The sequence below is a fragment of the Gavialis gangeticus genome, unplaced genomic scaffold (genome assembly GCF_001723915.1).
Source record: "Gavialis gangeticus isolate Ggan-Ray unplaced genomic scaffold, GavGan_comp1, whole genome shotgun sequence".
NCBI classification, from domain to species: domain Eukaryota; kingdom Metazoa; phylum Chordata; order Crocodylia; family Gavialidae; genus Gavialis; species Gavialis gangeticus.
Window position 1 is genome coordinate 9495946 of NW_017729017.1, and position 16521 is coordinate 9512466.

Below are 16521 nucleotides of genomic sequence, written 5' to 3' on the forward strand. Positions count from 1 at the left end.
CACAGCCTCCCATTTTCTTAATGAGAACGGGGTGAGAGACAGTGTCAAAAGCCTTCCGGAAGTCCAGGAAGACTATGTCTACTGCTACGCCTGCATCTAATGATCTGGTGATCTGATCGTAAAAGGCCACCAGGTTGGTCTGACAGGACCTGCCACTGATGAACCTGTGCTGATTGCCCCTAAGCATGCAGTCCCCTGCTGGCCCCTCCTGGATGTGTGCCAGAATTATTTTCTCTAATAGCTTGCCTAGGATCGAGGTAAGACTAACTGGCCTATAGTTTCCTGGGTCCTCCTTCCTCCCTTTTTTGAAGATTGGAATCACATTGGCCCTCTTCCAGTCCTCTGGCACCTCTCCAGTGCACCACGAGTGCTCGTAAAGCCGTGCTAGGGGACCTGCAATGACCTCAGCCAGTTCCTTTAGAACTCTAGGGTGGAGATCATCCGGACCGGCTGACTTGAATAGGTCCAGCCCCTGCAGGAGCTCCCTTACTAAGTTCTCGCTAACCCTTGGCCCAGGTGTGCCTCCCCCGGGGTTGCATGGCCTCAGATTGGAGGTTGTCCATGTGCAGGTGCCCTGTGACCATGAAAAGCTGTCTGGGCAGGCCTGGGTCCAGGTGGGTGCTGCCTGAGTCCCCCATCCTCACTTTATTCCTGGGGGCTGGCTACAGGCCACCTGCTTCCCCTGTCCTCTTCCAAAGCCAGGCCAGGCCAGGCCAGGCCAGGCTGCTCACAGCACCTGCTGCTGTGGCTCCAGCCTCCACTGACTCCCCTCCCCACCCCTGCAGGTCCACTGCTGTGATGCAGTGCTGCTCAGCCCCTGGCACCCAGGCTTGGGGCATGCAGGGATCCAAGACAACTGAGTTGAGGGGCTGGCTGTGCCTCTTCCCTCCCCACTGGGGACCTTTCTGGGGAGGCCCCCTAGGGCTGACCTCCTGCCACGCTGCCACTGTACCCCAAGCATGCCTCTGCTCCATGTGCCACAGGTGGTGTACAATGAGCTGTTTGTGCAGGTGGAGGTCACTGCCAGGATCAATGCTGTCAGCTATAAGTGGTGTGGTCAGTCTTTCCTCATGGGCAGCTGCGGGGCAGGGCTGAGGCCAAGGCAGGTGCTGGCCAGGGCTGCCAGTGGGTGCAGCAGCTGGGGAGGAGTTCAGGGTGGAATGCTGACGACTCAAGGTTCCCTTCTCTGGTAATGCGTCACTGGCGGTGTCAGGGTGGGGCACAGGCCCATCTCCTAGGGCACCAGAATGCAGATTAGCTCTCACCTGAAGGACGTGGTCCTGGAAGCCCCACTTGTTATGGCCGGTCACAGCCACCCACTGGGCATGCAGGTACTTGACCTTAATGTAGCATTGCCATGCTGACCAGGAGGGGCCCCATGCATGCATTCCAGCTGCCAAAGCCTCATAAATGTGGGCACTTGAGCATCACCCTGGGTGAACTGCCTCAGGACATCCTCCTCTCCCACAGTGCCACAAGGGCACGTACCTCTTCCCAGGTCCATTTGGACCCCTGGGGTTTTGGACAGGCAGTTGTACATGGACAGGGTTGGGGCTGGACATGGGGGAGGAGGAGGAGGATGTCATGCCCCATACCAGTTGACTGGGCTACTGCATGTCTGGCCCTGTGATGCTGGCCCTGGAGGCCTGTGAGCAGCACCCCAATGAAGGCATGGCCAGGGAGTCACAGCTGTGCAACCAAGGTGCTTCACCATGGTTCTGCAAAGAGAGAGAAGTGGGGGGTGAGCAGCAGTGGGAAGCAGGTGCTGGCCCTGGTGGGATCACAGGGCTGGGAAAGGGGTGCAGAAAACAGCAGGCCTTTGCAGCACTCACTTGTGGCTAGGCAGCAGCTCTGGAGGGGGACAGACCCAGCAAACAGAGCCTGTTCACTGTCTAGGGGGAGACATGGAGCCTGCTGGGGTGCTGCAGCCGCAAGCAGCTCCTGCCAGCTCTCTAGAATGTGTGCCCCAAGGTACAAAATGGCTACAGGCTTTTATATCCTGAAGCTAGAGGCTGCCAGAGAGCAGCCCAGTCCAGCTTAGCCCAGAAGCAGGAGAGGGGGCTAGGCAGGAGCCCTGGGGCTGGGCTCTGGCTGGCCTCCTAGTGGCTGGACAGGCTCAGCCAGGAACTTCCCTCATTACTGTACATGAATGGATCTACACATGTGTAAGTGCTCAGTAACTAAGTGGGCATAAATTTATGCCCATGTCAGCATAAGTCACTATAGTTACTGTGCAGTACGGGCATGCACATGTAGACACATGCCCATACTGGGCAGTAATTTTTGGTTACTGTGCAGTACTTTAAGTTACTAGGCAGTAAATGTGCATGTGTACATGTGCCCAGTGGGTACCACATGGCCATTTAAAAGCAGAGGTACGTGGTCTTACCCAAGTACTTTCAGTTTGCAGTAGAGTCAGTAACAAAATTTACGTTTCCTGACTCATACTGCAATCTTTAGACATGAAACTGTCTACTTGTAGTGAGCATTATGGCACAGAACCACAGAATTGCTAATGGCCTGATGCTCATGACTCTTTAGTGCTAGGGAAGATTTATCATCATCCTCATTTCATGGATGACAAAATGATGCACAGAGTGACTTGTTTAAGGATACACAGTTCAAAGCCCTGCAGTTCTTTTCGTTCTTAAATCAGTGCCTTAAAAAAAGCCATCTTTTCTCTTCAGACTAGTGAACAGCAAGGTGCAGACTCACACAGTGTTACAAATTTCAAGACCCATCCTTGTTTCTCTCATCAGGTAAAATGATCAAATTTCTGCCTGTTTGGCTGGAATTGAATATTTTCTTTCCCCTCTTGCAAATGAGTGGTTAATCATTTATAAGCTTGTCCATAATGCTCTAATCTAAATGCTAGATTTCCATGATTTATTGAACAATGTGACATTTTTAAAAATATATGCTGCCATGGATCAAACACCGTTGCAGGGGAATTGAATGGCTTTTTCTTTAAAAACAACAATAACAAAGTAAATAATTTAAGAAATGTCTCAAGATCCTAAATCAGTGATGCTTTCTTTTGTTTAAAGCCATTTATCCAGCTAAATAAATCATCTACCTTGAGATGAATTTGGCCTCTTGAGAAATATGTTCTGGGCTTTGCTGGTTGCCATATGGGGCCAAGAAGAATTCTACTCTCCCCCCCACCCCCATGTTGTTACACCTGTCAGTGGGGTATTTTTGTCTTCTTCAGAGACACTGGATGTTGGGTGCAGCCAAGGCAGGGGATTTTTGCCAGTGCTTCTACTGAGACTAAAACCTGGTAGGGTTACTGACTAATAGAGTTTGCTCCTTAGCTAAAGATCTGAACAGTTGCCACATTTGGGTTCAGGAAGGAGTTTTATCCCATGTTGATTGGTATCAATTATGGGGTTTTTTGTCTTCCTCTGTAGCAGTGGGCATAACTTTCCATGGATCTCTCAAGCATATTTTGGTAACCTCTGCATCAGCAGGACATTGGTTACCATTATCCCCCTGCTTTATCTGCAGTAGGCTCAGGTGCTATGCGTTGTGGTTATGACAGGGTTGCCTGTGTAGTTTTAGTAATAGATTAGACAAGGATCTTCTTGGGATGGTTTGGATAGGGATGATTCTGTGTCAGGCCAGGGGTTGAACTAGATGACCCCCATGAAGTCCCTCCCAGCCCTATTTTTCTGTGATTCTGTAGGCAGTTGTATACATGACAGGGGTTTCTCCCTCACGGTTTTATTCTATGCTCCCTAAATTGAAACTGTGTAGTTTTAGTTGAAACCCACCACATCAATTTTTTCATCACATTATGGAAAGGGTCCTTATCTTCTTTTTTTTGTCAAAGTTGGACCAGCCTCTGGCTGGGGGGGTGAGCTGCCGGTAGGCTGAGCAGCTCCTGAGCTGCAGGGGGTCCCAGTCCTTCCCTCCATAGTGGCAGAACTCCCCTGAGCCCAGCTGGGCTGGTTGCTAGAGGTCAGGTGCTGCCCCAGTTTGGACGTAGCATCCAGCCTGATCCAACTGTTACCCAAGCTTGCCCAGGGAGCAAGGACTGGTGGGCTTCCAGCAGGTGGGCTCAGGGAGCAGTTGCATTGGGCCAGGTTCTGCTTCCAAGCCGGGGCAGCACCCAGCCTGCTAGCAGCCTTCCCAGCCAGTCCCTGGGGGACACAGCTACTGTGGAGGGAAGGACAGGAGCCCCCCACAGCTCAGGCACCACTCAGCCTACTGGTAGCTCATCCCCTGGCTGTGGGAGAGGCAAGCAGGCTCCCTTGAAGAAAAAAAAAGAAAGGATCGGGACCCTTGCTGTTTCTGCCTTCAGCTGGCACATGCTAAAAGCAGAAGTGGTGAGGGGCCCAATCCTTTTTTTCTGCAGAGCCTGCCTGTCTCTACCAGGGCCAGGAGGCAAGCTGACAGCTGCAATGCATTGTCATCTAAAAATGCAAACTCATCTAAACCCTGCAAACTGGCACACATGTAATGCAGGATGCCATTAAACCATACAAGTGACATTTTCGTCACATGTACATCATGATGACCATCACATGTACAAACATCCTGTGATTCTGTATTTTGTATTTAAATGAAGTTACCTAAAGTGTTGTAGCATCCAACAAAACAAGCTGTTGCTTATGGAAGCTTTTGCCTCTCTGAATTAGTTAGTCTATAAGGTGCCTCCATGCTCTGTTTTCTACCTATCCATTAGTTAATGAAATGAAATGGAACTGAAAGATATTTACCTGTTAGTTACATGTAGGCAACATATTTTGACCCAAACTTTTTTTCTCTAAGAAATCTATTTTTCTGTTAATTAAAATATTTGATCATTCATGCTGATTTCAGTTAATAGGTTTGGTACCTTCCCCTTCTTCTGAAAAAACAAAATCAAAGCATTTCCACACTTCATTTTTTTATTTTTAAAATCTGAAAATATATTTAATTGTGAAATATACTTCAATTTTATTAAGGCAATTTAAATTGCTAAACAACTTTGAAAATGAAATCAAACATTTTGTTTGACCTGAAATGAATTTTCACATAACTGTTTTGCCATAAAATTAAAAATACATATATATTTCATGCTCACAGACACAAAAAACCTTTTTTTCCCCCCAGACCTGCCAATGAATCAAAATGTTGGTTCTTCATGAAGTTCTACTGCTAAGTTTAAGGTTCTGTCCTTTTCCCTGAGACATCATCCTGCTCTTATCAATGTTAAATGACTCTGAACTCTCTCCTGTGGGAACAAGATCAGACTGTGAAGTACTACGCAGCCTCATTATTTAGTGATTAAGCATTAGCTAACTAAGACAAGACAGCATTCAGGTTTTCTTTCTTCCTCCTCTTATTCTATACTGGACATGAAGAACTTGCTGAAAATAATGTTCTGTCCTAGACATTAGATTTATACAGAGGTATCAAAATACCAAGGTCAAAACTTGCTTAGATTGGTCCATCAGGCTGGCATGATTAAGAAATTTGTAGCCAGCAACATGTGAAAGTGATGTGGTTAGCATCACATTCAACTGCCTTTTCTGATGCTCAAGCCTGGTTATCCAGATACCCATTTATAACAGGGTGAGTTAGGAGTTGCCTTTGGCATGAGTTAAGAGTGAGGTTAAAACTCACTAGACACATCTGGGTCTATACTTAATCATCTTGCCCCAGCCCTGTAACAATCTGCAGGCAAGGCTGGGGCCCCCAAGGGGACACTTGCCTGCCTGTACACGAATGCCAGGAGCTTGGGGAATAAACAGGAGGAACTTGTCTTCCTGCTTAACACAAATAATTAGGATGTCGTAGAGATAACGGAGACCTGGAGCAAGTCCACCCATGACTGGACCACGGGTATAAATGGCTATATCCTGTACAGGAGAGATTGAGTGGACAAAAGGGGCAGGGGTGTACCTCTCTATGTCAAGGAGAGCTACGCATCCCTGCAAGCTGATATTGGTGACCAGGGTGGATGACTGGAGACTCTCTTGGTTAAAATCCATGGGGAACACGGCACAGGGGACACAATGGTGGGAGACTACTATAGACCTCCTACCCAAAGTCAGGAGCTTGATGAGGAGTTCATCAGGGAATTGGCTTAGGCTGCATGCTCCCGGTCCATGGTTGTCATGGGAGACTTCAACTACCCAGACGTCTTGTGGGAAGACCTCTCGGCTAAATCCGAGCATTCGCAAAGCTTCCACTCATGCGTGGATGACCTCTAACTGACACAAGAAGTCACAGCCAACGATATGTAAAGCGCTGCTCAACCTGGTACTGGCAACCGGGGATGACCTAATTGGCAACCTAACAATTGAGGGGAAGCTGGGTGACAGTGACCACGAGCTGATCAACTTCACCATCTGCTGTAAAGTTGGCAAGACAGTCAGCAATACAGAAGTTCTCAACTTCAGGAAAGCTGACTTTGACAAGCTCAGGAGGCTTGTCAGTGAGGCCGTAACGGACCATGACCCAAAGGGGAGGGGAGTTCAGGAAGAGTGGTTGCTCCTCAAGAGAGCTATCCTTGATGCACAAGCTAATACTTTTCCATCTTGGAGGAAAGGCAGCAAAAGGGCAAAGCAGCTCCTTGGCTCTCCAGGGCACTAGTGGACCTCCTCCAGCTAAAAAGAAAGACCTACAAAGGATGGAAGACGGGATTCACCTCCAAGGAGGAATACTCCACAATGGTCCGGACCTGCAGGGAACAAACACGGAAAGCCAATGCTGCGACTGAACTCCAACTAGGTAAAAGTATCAAGGATAATAAAAAGTCCATTTTTAGATATGTGAAGAGCCAGAGGAAAAGCAAGGGAAACATTGGACCCCTGCTAAACCAGAAGGGACAACTAACAACCAACGCCCAGGAAAAAGCCAACCTACTAAATGGGTACTTTGCATCGGTCTTTCATCAGTCCCACGGGACGCCCCTGCCCATTATGGGGCAGGGAGGCCCAGGTGAGGGAGATCCCTTGCCCTCCATGAATGCTGACCTTGTGAAGGAACACCTTGAGAGGCTGGACACCTTCAAGTCAGCTGGCCCAGACAATATAGACCCCAGGGTACTCAAGGAGCTGGCTAGCATCATAGCTCTGCCCCTAGCACAGATCTTTGAGAATTCCTGGCACTCTGGTGAAGTGCCCAAAGATTGAAAGAAGGCCAATGTGTTGCCTCTCTTCAAAAAAGGGGAGGAAAGTGGATCTGGCAAACTACAGGCCCATCAGCCTGACCTCTATCCCAAGGAAGGTCTTAGAAAAAATCATCAAAGAGGCTATTCTTAACAGACTGGCTGATGGCAACATCCTGAGGGATAGCCAGGATGGGTTTGTTGTGGGTAGGTCTTGTTTGACCAATCTTATTTCCTTTTGCAACCAGGTGAACTATCACCTGGACAAGGGAGAGGAGATTGATGTTGTATATCTTGACTTAAAAAAAGCCTTTGTTCTGGTATCCCATGATCACCTCTTGGCAAAATTGGCCAACTGCGGCCTCGGGTGCACCCCAATCCGCTGGCTGGGCAATTGGCTCCGTGGTCAGACCCAGAGGGTGGTGGTTGATGGAAGTCAACCATCATGGTGCCCTATGACCAGTGAGGTCCTTCAAGGCTCTGTCCTTGGGCCTATAGTGTTCAACATCTTCATTAATGATGTGGACATTGGAGTCAGAAGCAGACTGGCCAAGTTCGCCAATGATACCAAAATCTGGGGTAAAGCATCCACACCTGAGGACAGGAGGGTGATCCAGGTGTGGATGCTTTACCCCAGAGTTTGGTATTGTTGGTGAAAGGAAGGCTCAGGAAATGGGCGGACGAGAACCTGATGGTGTTTAACACCGGAAAATGCAAGATTCTCCACCTTGGCAGGAAAAACCTGCAGTATCCTTATAAGCTTGGCAGTGCTAAGCTGGTCAGCACTACAGATGAAAGGGATTTGGGGGTCATGATTGACCACAAGATGAACATAAGCCTGCAATGTGATGCTGTGGCTAGTAAAGCGAGCAAAATGCTGGCTTGCATCCATAGATCCTTCTCAAGCAAATCCCAGGACGTCATTCTCCCATTGTACTTGGCCTTGGTGAGGCTGCAGCTGGAGTACTGTGTCCAGTTTTGGACGCCACAATTCAAAAAGGATGTGGAGAAATTTGTGAGAGTCCAGAGAAGAGCCACGCACATGATCAGAGGTCAGGAAAGCAGATGATATGAAGACAGGCTGAGAGCCATGGGACTCTTCAGCCTAGAAAAGAGCAGGCTCAGGGGTGATCTGATGACCACCTATAAGTTTATTAGGGGTGTTCACCAGGACCTGGGGGAATGATTGTTCACCAGAGGCCCCCAAGGGATGACAAAGTCAAATGGTTATAAACTCCTGCAAGACCATTTCAGGATGGACATAAGGAAGAATTTCTTTACTGTCCAAGCTCCCAAGGTCTGGAATAGCTTGCCGTCAGAGGTGGTTCAAGCACCTACTCTGAACGCCTTCAAGAGAAAATTGGATGTTTATCTTGCTGGGATCCTGTGACTCCAGCTGACTTCCTGCCCCTGAGGCACGGGGGTTGGATTTGACGATCTTCCAAGGTCCCTTCCAGCCCTGATGTCTATGAAATCTATAAAATCTTAACCACACTGTCTTTGTATTCCTGATACAGAAATGTACTATCATGCTGCAGAGGCCCCTAATGGGTAGCTGTCCTATGGAATATGGCTGCATGAAATTTCACTGGCTGTTTTGTTTCAAAGCTGTTTTGCCTCATTTTGAGCTCAAAACAGCAAAATTGAACTGAAACGGAGGGCTTCAAAACAGCTTAGAAACAAAATGAGGGCAGTCAAAACGTTTGGAAAGTTTCAAAACATTGTGAGTTTCGAAGGTGAAGCTGGACTTGCCTGCAGGGAAACAGAAAGTAAGGAGAGGGTTGAACTGGCCTACTTTCTGCTTTGGGGTCAGTTACTGAGCAGTTGGGGTCAGTTCCAGCAGTTTAGCCTAGCAAGGATTCCAGAATAACTTTTTCTTTCTTCCAGAGGCTATTTTATTATTATGTTCATTGATTTATTCCTTTCAATTTTATAATTATTAGGGCTGTGCAAAATGGCACCTTTCCATTTTGACTTCCATTTTGATGTTTCAATGGAACAGTGTTTCATTTTGAGTTTCATTTCATTTCAAAACTGCTGTTCCACATTGTTTCGTAAAAAAATGTTTTGATTCTGTTTCGACGTTTTGCCTATAGGTTATAATGGGGAAGAATGAAACTGCTATAACATTGTCATTTCTTGCCATATTCAGATGAACCTTTCAGGAGGACTAGCCCCATCTCAGGCCATGAAGTATGCTAAGTTTCAAGAAGATAGGTGCAGGGGTTTCTGGGAACTTCACTTCAAAGTTTTGAAAGCAAAACTCATTTCCCTTGTAAGTGTGAAGGCACATGGGGGTGAAAACTGCAGGGATGGTAGCCCCCACTGAGACCAATAGCCTGCCGAGTTTCAAGGAGATAGGTGCAGGGCTTACTGGGATACTGCATTCCCAAGCTTCTGCAAAGCAAAACTTGTGACATGGGTGACACTGTGTGTGTGTTAAGGTGCAGCGGGGTGAAAACTGCCAGGCATATGACTCCCCAGGTATCTGTCCACTTTAACCTGCACTGCTACATCCTGTCCCCACCCCACCCCAGCCTGTCCCTTGCCCCCTGATGCCTCCATTTCCCTTTTCCCTGACTGGCCTTCTTGCCTGTATTGTATGCCAGCCTCTAGCTTCTTTACTATTCCTTCCATCCAGGAACAGCACACAGGCATACCAACTGCAGGTGCTTCCTCAGCCTGAGAAAAGGTTTTTCAACCTGAAAGTTTCCTAAGATATAGTTCTCTAACTATTCTTTTAAAATATATATATATAAACTCAAAACACAACAGAACCTATCACACACCACAAGTAACACATCATTTATATATCCAAAACAACATGTTTATTTCTTCCATTCAATTATTTTATAAAAATTCTAATTTCAATAAAAATAAGCCGCTTAGCCCCATTGGACAATCAAGGAAAACCCCTCTCCATAAAATCAAAACAAAACAGCTCACTGTCTTGGCTGTCTCTTAACTATTCAGTTGGTCTACTAAAAGATAACAGATTAACCCAGGGGACCTTGTCTGCCAGTGCCATATCCTTCAACCAACACCCCTAGCACCTGTCCCTCATCAGCTGGCTGGAAGGACACAGGGCCCTGGGCAGTGGGCACATCTGAGCCTCAGGGCTGGGGCTGGAAGGGAGAGTTCTCTGGCAGCTGCTGGAGAAGAACATCCTGCAGGAGAGGACAAAACCAGCTCTAGTCTGTGACAGTTTGGCTGCTTGAGATGCTGCTGGTATTACTGTGCTGCAGTGTATTACCTGTTGTTATTTAATGTGGTGTACCGTACTGAGGCTGTAGGGGAGAAGCAGATCTCATTGGGACACACTGCCATATGTAAAGGCCCCAGCACCAGTAAGTTGTGCTCTGGCATTGGAAATGCAGCCCCTGAATGCAGCCGTTAGCAGGTGAAATGTCCTTTTATTCCATTATATTTGTTATGAGCCATGATCATCAGCTACTCAAAACAAGTAAGTTTGTTTTTTTGTGTTTTTCAAGACAGCCCTTCATAACAATACTAATGATTACAAATGTCCTGTCAAATCTGAAAATAATGAAAAGCAATGGATAGGAGTTAATACCAGACAAACTGAAGTAGACACAAGAGCTACGTTTAAACAAGATGCTAACTGTTAAGTAGCTTGTTACTACTGTACAGTAGCATCACACGGAGTGAAGCACAAAGCTATCATGAAACAAGTCTCCAAGTTTTCAAACTTCCTAAAATCATGGAATTCTTTCATATTACCACTGCCACAGAACCCTTAGTCCTAGCTTTGCAGGCTGTTTAAGCTGACACAAAGCCAAGTGACCAGCCCTGTCCTAATCTGTCATTACTTCCAATCTCTGAAGAACCCCTGATGACCTGTCATGGAACCCCAGGGTTCTGTGGAACATAGTTTGAAAAACTTCTGAACTAGACAAAAAGGAAATTCATTTTTCTAAATTCTTGAAGCCCCAGTCTCCTCTCATTCATGCTGCTGTGACGTGGAAGTAACACCAGTAATTTCAGTGGAGTTAGACTCTTGCCAAAATGGCTGAAGTGACAGAGCCTTTATAGAAGAGGACAAGGAGGGTAGTGCTACACTCTGCAGAAGGAAAGAAAGAAAGAAATCCAGTTCAGTCAAATTCTTATGAAAAAGCATTACATTATTTTGCAATAATAACAATCCTAAACCCTTCAGTTTAAAAGTTGTACTGTTTATGCCATTATTAGAGTTATTTTGCATTAATAAAAAGGAACAAGGTGTAATTTATGGTATTTGCCTGGGCAGTTCCAATAGCAGAAAAACAAATGTTCATCTCATCCTTCTATTAGCTTATTTATTCTGTTTCACAATCTTCACCAAGAACTTTCCTATGTAAAACCTTTACTGGTGGTATATACTGTAATGTGCTTTATCAGACAAAACCCTGAAGATTATTGCAAGAACACCATCAGAACTAAAGGATCTTTTCCATCTGTAGCTTCTCTGATTCTTTGGACTTGTTACTATTATCCATTTGTGACCAGGTCAACACTTTCCTTTGGAACAAGTAAGGAAATGGTAGCAACATCTGCTATTTTTCACTGCCTGCTTCTCAGAGAAAGGCACCATCTTTATGAGGCAGATCTCCCCATGTCCTCCTGTGATCCAATTATATTATTTCCCCACTTCTCCATAACATACACAAAATGTGAGAATCTCATGGAATGATATGATGACTGTGTCTCTGCTCTGTCTTGCTAGCATCTAGGGTTGTGTGAAATGCCACCATTCTGTTTTGACTTACATTTCAATGTTTGGACAGAACAAACAGCATTTCTTTTTGAATTTTTTTTTTTATTTGAAACCACTGTTCAGTTTCATTTAATCAAAACAGTTTTTCTGTTTTGATGTTTTGCCCATAGGCTATAATGGGGAAGCTTGAAACAGCCTATAACTTTGTCATTTCTTGCCTGATTTGGATGAAGCTTGCAGAAATGGTAGTGCCTTCTTTGGGCATAACACCTGCCAAGTCTCAAGGAGATAGGTGCAGGGGTTTTGGGGAAACTGCACCTCAAATCTTGAAAGCAAATCTCATGTCATGTGTATGTGTTAAGCCACACTGGGGTCAAAACTGCAGAGATGGTAGTGCCTACTGAGGGCACAAAGCCTGACAAGTTTCAAGGAGATAGGTGCAGGGGTTGTGGGGACACTGCACCTAAAACTCCTGACAATCAAAACTCATGACATGGGTGACACTGTGTGTGTTAAGGCGCAGCAGGGTAAAAACTGCAGGGATGGTGGCCCCTGCTGAGGCCACAAATCTTGCCAGCTTTCAAGGTGCAGGGGATTCTGGGTTCTGGGGCCCTGCACCTCAGGCTGCTGAAAGGCAAGACTCATGACATGGGTGCTTGTGGAACTGTGTCTGCCTTAGGGCACAGTGGGGTGAAAACTGCAGGGCTGCTAGGCCCTGCTGCAGCCATGAAGCCTGCCATCTTTCAAGGAAATAGGTTCAGGGGCTTCTGGGACCCTGCACATTTGGATGCTGACAGGCAAAATTCGTGACATGGGTTGGTGACTGTGTGGTGTTAAGGTGCACCCTCACTGACTCTGGGGCATCTACACAACATGATAGTGTGCCCCAGTGAGGCCACCTCCTCTTCCTCCCCTACAGCCTCAGCCTGGTCCACCAGTTTACATGGAAACAGGTAAAATAACTTACTGACTGAGCACCAGCAGCATCTCAGGTAGCCAAACTGTCACAGAGCCCTTCTTTCCTCTCAAGTCGGAGCTGCTTCTTCTACAGTGTGTCTGTTAAGGTGCGCCCTCACTGTATGACTCTGGCCTGGCATGCAAAGGCTGACCTGGCATGCAATGCAGGCAAGAAAGCCAGGCAATGAAAAAGGAAATGGAGGCATCAGGGGGCGAGGGACAGATTGGGGGGGGGGGGGGGGATGTAGCAGTGGAGGTAAAAGCGCAGAGGTACCTGGGAAGTCAGATGTCCAGCAGGTTGCGGGGGCATCATTGGTCCTGGCATTTATGGGGCTGCCACACCACCAGCAGTCCCACCAGGCCTCCCTACCCTGGCAGGGTGTGGTTTTAGTGGTCATGCCCAGAATCTGGGGTCTCCTTCTTCCCCATAGTGCTAGCCCATACCTCCAAGTTTCCTGGCATGAGAGCAAGCACAGCAGGGACATGTTCTTCCCCTGCTGACTGGTGATGCAGTGACTGCGCCCTCCAGCTAAGAGTGGAGCATAAACTGGTTTTTAAAAAATGAAAAAAGGAAATAGGTATGGACAGAGTGAGGAGGGTGGTATTCAGTCCACCTGCAGATGAAGTTTGGGGAACCGCAGCAGTGGGAGATTCACCTTGAGGAACACTAGTTGGTCCACCAAACCAGGATCTAAGCAGGTGTGGTGGGGTGTTACTACATTCCCAGTGATCACAAAACACACTCTCACTTGGAATACTCATCAGTGGACTGGACAGGTGCTTATAGGCAACCGTGACCAGATCCGGCAACATCTGCCTGCGCCTTGCCCAGTAGGCCAAGGGTTCACACAGCAGAGCCTCCACATCCTTGGTGAGAGAGGCAGCCACCAAGGTGTGAGCACTACCTAACTGATGGTGGGGTCTGGTGGCTCTGGCCCCCACCATAGAAGCCATGCCCTTGGCCCACATTGGCAGTGTCTGCATGAGACAGTGGATCCCCCTGTTCCACTTCTTCCCACCTCTGCTGTTCTGCCTCCCTGACTTTCTATACCAGCTCCTCCATCCACTGATTCAGGGTTTGGCTGCTGCATACACTGCCCTTCACCCTCAGGTCACACATAGCGACCAGCATGTGGACTGTACTGGACCACAAGGGATCAAGCCATTTCCTGATGCCCTCTTTCAGCTACCTCACCAGTGCCTGCATGTCTGGTGACAGTGGCTTGCCCCATCCAGGAACATTGATCCCCTGGAAGCTCTCCATTTGGCTTAGAAGGTCCCTCACTACAGGGATCACCTGGCTAAGGTAGGCATCAGCAGTGCTAAGGGTGTCAGTGGCCTCGCCGAAGGGCTTGTGGATCACCAAGATCTGGGAGATGGTATCCCACTCAACTCTGTTCAGGGTGCCACTAATCCCAATCTCCCCAAGCAAGGCCATCTCATGGATGACCATCTGTTGCTCCACCAGCCTCTTGAGGATCTGGTATGTGAAGTTCCACTGAGTTTCCACATCCTGCATGATTTTGTGCTGCAGGATGTTCAGCTCTGTTTGTCTGTCCTGCAGCATCTTGTCCCACTTGATGCTCCAGTGGAAGTAGCCTGCTACCTTCCTGCATTTTGAAATTAGTTTTCTGGTGGTGCTGGTGCCATCACCAGCAGCTCTGTTCCTCTCCAAGGTGTCCCTGACAACAAGGTGCAACTTATGTGCCATAGAGAAGATGCCAACAAAGTTGGCATCACAGACCACCTTGAACATATTGGCTCCCTTGTTGGTGACCATGAAACCATGGGTGAGCTTGTCCTGCCCAGTGAGCCACCCCTGCACCAAGCGGTTCATGGCCCCCATGATTTCTGTTGCTGTGTTGGACTCATCCATCACCTTGGCCTGAAGGAGAGCCCACTGATGGCCTGACTGGTCACACCAGTGCCCTGTGAGGGAGAGGTAGGTGTGATCCCCGCCATGGCGGCTCCAGGTGTCTGAAGTGAAGTATAAGGCCACCTGCAGACCTGCCTTGTGCAGCTCCTCAGTCAAGTACTCCCTGCATGCCTCATACAGGGAGGGCACCACCATCCTACTCAAGGTGGTGCATGCAGGTGCTTGGTATGATGGGGGCCATGAGTGCCATGAGATGCCTTAACCCTGGCAGCTCAACTAGGGAGAATGGATGGCCATCAACATCAAGCATCTCCCCAATGTTCTAGGTGATCTTGCTCACCTTTGCAACACACCCCACTTTCTGTCCATGTTTCCCCCACTGTTCCAGGGTGGCCTGCCTCTGTTTTGGGGGGACAGGGGCTTTGGAGTGAGAGGGGGACTTCCCTTTGGTCATACTCCCACTGGTGTCAGGCTGGGGAGGAGCAAGGGCAAGGGGGTGGTGCCTGCAGAGATGCATCAGCATCTCCCTGGTGCTTATATGTTTTGTTCCCTTGCCCTGGATGGTTTTGGTTCAGCAGTGCAGGCAGATAGTGTGCATGGGATCATCTGCATCTCAAAATGATCCCAGACCAGACTACCTGTTCGCTTCTGCTGTGTGGGTGCATGTGTGGATGCTGCTGCACTTTCCTCCTCCTCAGCAGGTGGAGGCACAGCAAGAGGAGGAGCAGACTCAGCTAAGCCACTTGCCTCCACCTCTACATCAATCTCCTCCAAAGTGAAGGAGACCTGGCTGTAGGGGAAACTTGAGGTGTGTCAAGCACCAACTCAGCTGATTTCCCCTCTTTTCCCAGAATTTTCCTTGCTAATGCACTGAGTTTCAGATCCAGCATCAGTTCTTCCTCTGACACTCCAAAGCTTTGCATGGGAAATGAAACAGGGGTGGAATAGGTTGCCATGCTGGTACTGGTGCTTGTTGTTGTCATCATGGTGGTGGTGGGGGCACTATGGCTGGTGCTCATGGAGGGGATGCAGTCTCTGGCACCAGCAGAGGCAATGGCACTGTTCCCCTCTCCTTGCTGCTTGTAGAAGCCTAATCCCTTTTAGTTGGAGGCAAGAGGCTGCATCTCAGTGTGATGGTGGGTGAACTTACTGCTCTCCCTTTACCCCCTCTTCCATCCCTCCTTGAAGGCTGGCCAGTGTGGTCACCTGCCTTCCCACCATGCTTCATGGTGTGTTTCATGTCTTCCTTTTCTACAAATATATAAATGTGTTCATGTTCTTATATAAATTAAAAAATATAGATGTGTGGTAATGAAGAAATGTATAACAGCAAATATAAATATGGCTTTGTCCCTATATAAATTCTATAAGGTATGATGTATGCTGAAAAGTTTAAATATATAGAAATAAAATATAAATGTATTTCCCTTTCTATATAATTTAAATTCTATAGTAATCTTATCCAATATAATTATAGAATTCAAAATAATAAATCTATTAATATAATAATAAAAGAAAAGAACCTCAAATAAAAAGGTATTCTGAATCTGAAATCCCTCTTGCTAGCAAGTAGGGAATCCTTTAGAAGGTCAATATGTTGCCCTGTGGGGTCAGGCCAACTCTCAGGATCTCAATATTGGGCTGTTAGATAGGAGGGTGTGACACAATTGCATATACACACACACACACACAACCAGCTCAGGCACATACACATCCAAACCAGTCTAGGCACATGCATACCTATCACCAATTCAAGCACATAAACTATACACTCCAGAAGTTAGACACAGATCACTATTTGTATATCATGCACACAATCACACACACATATATGTGTGTCATTGTATGCATGATATACACACACACACATATATA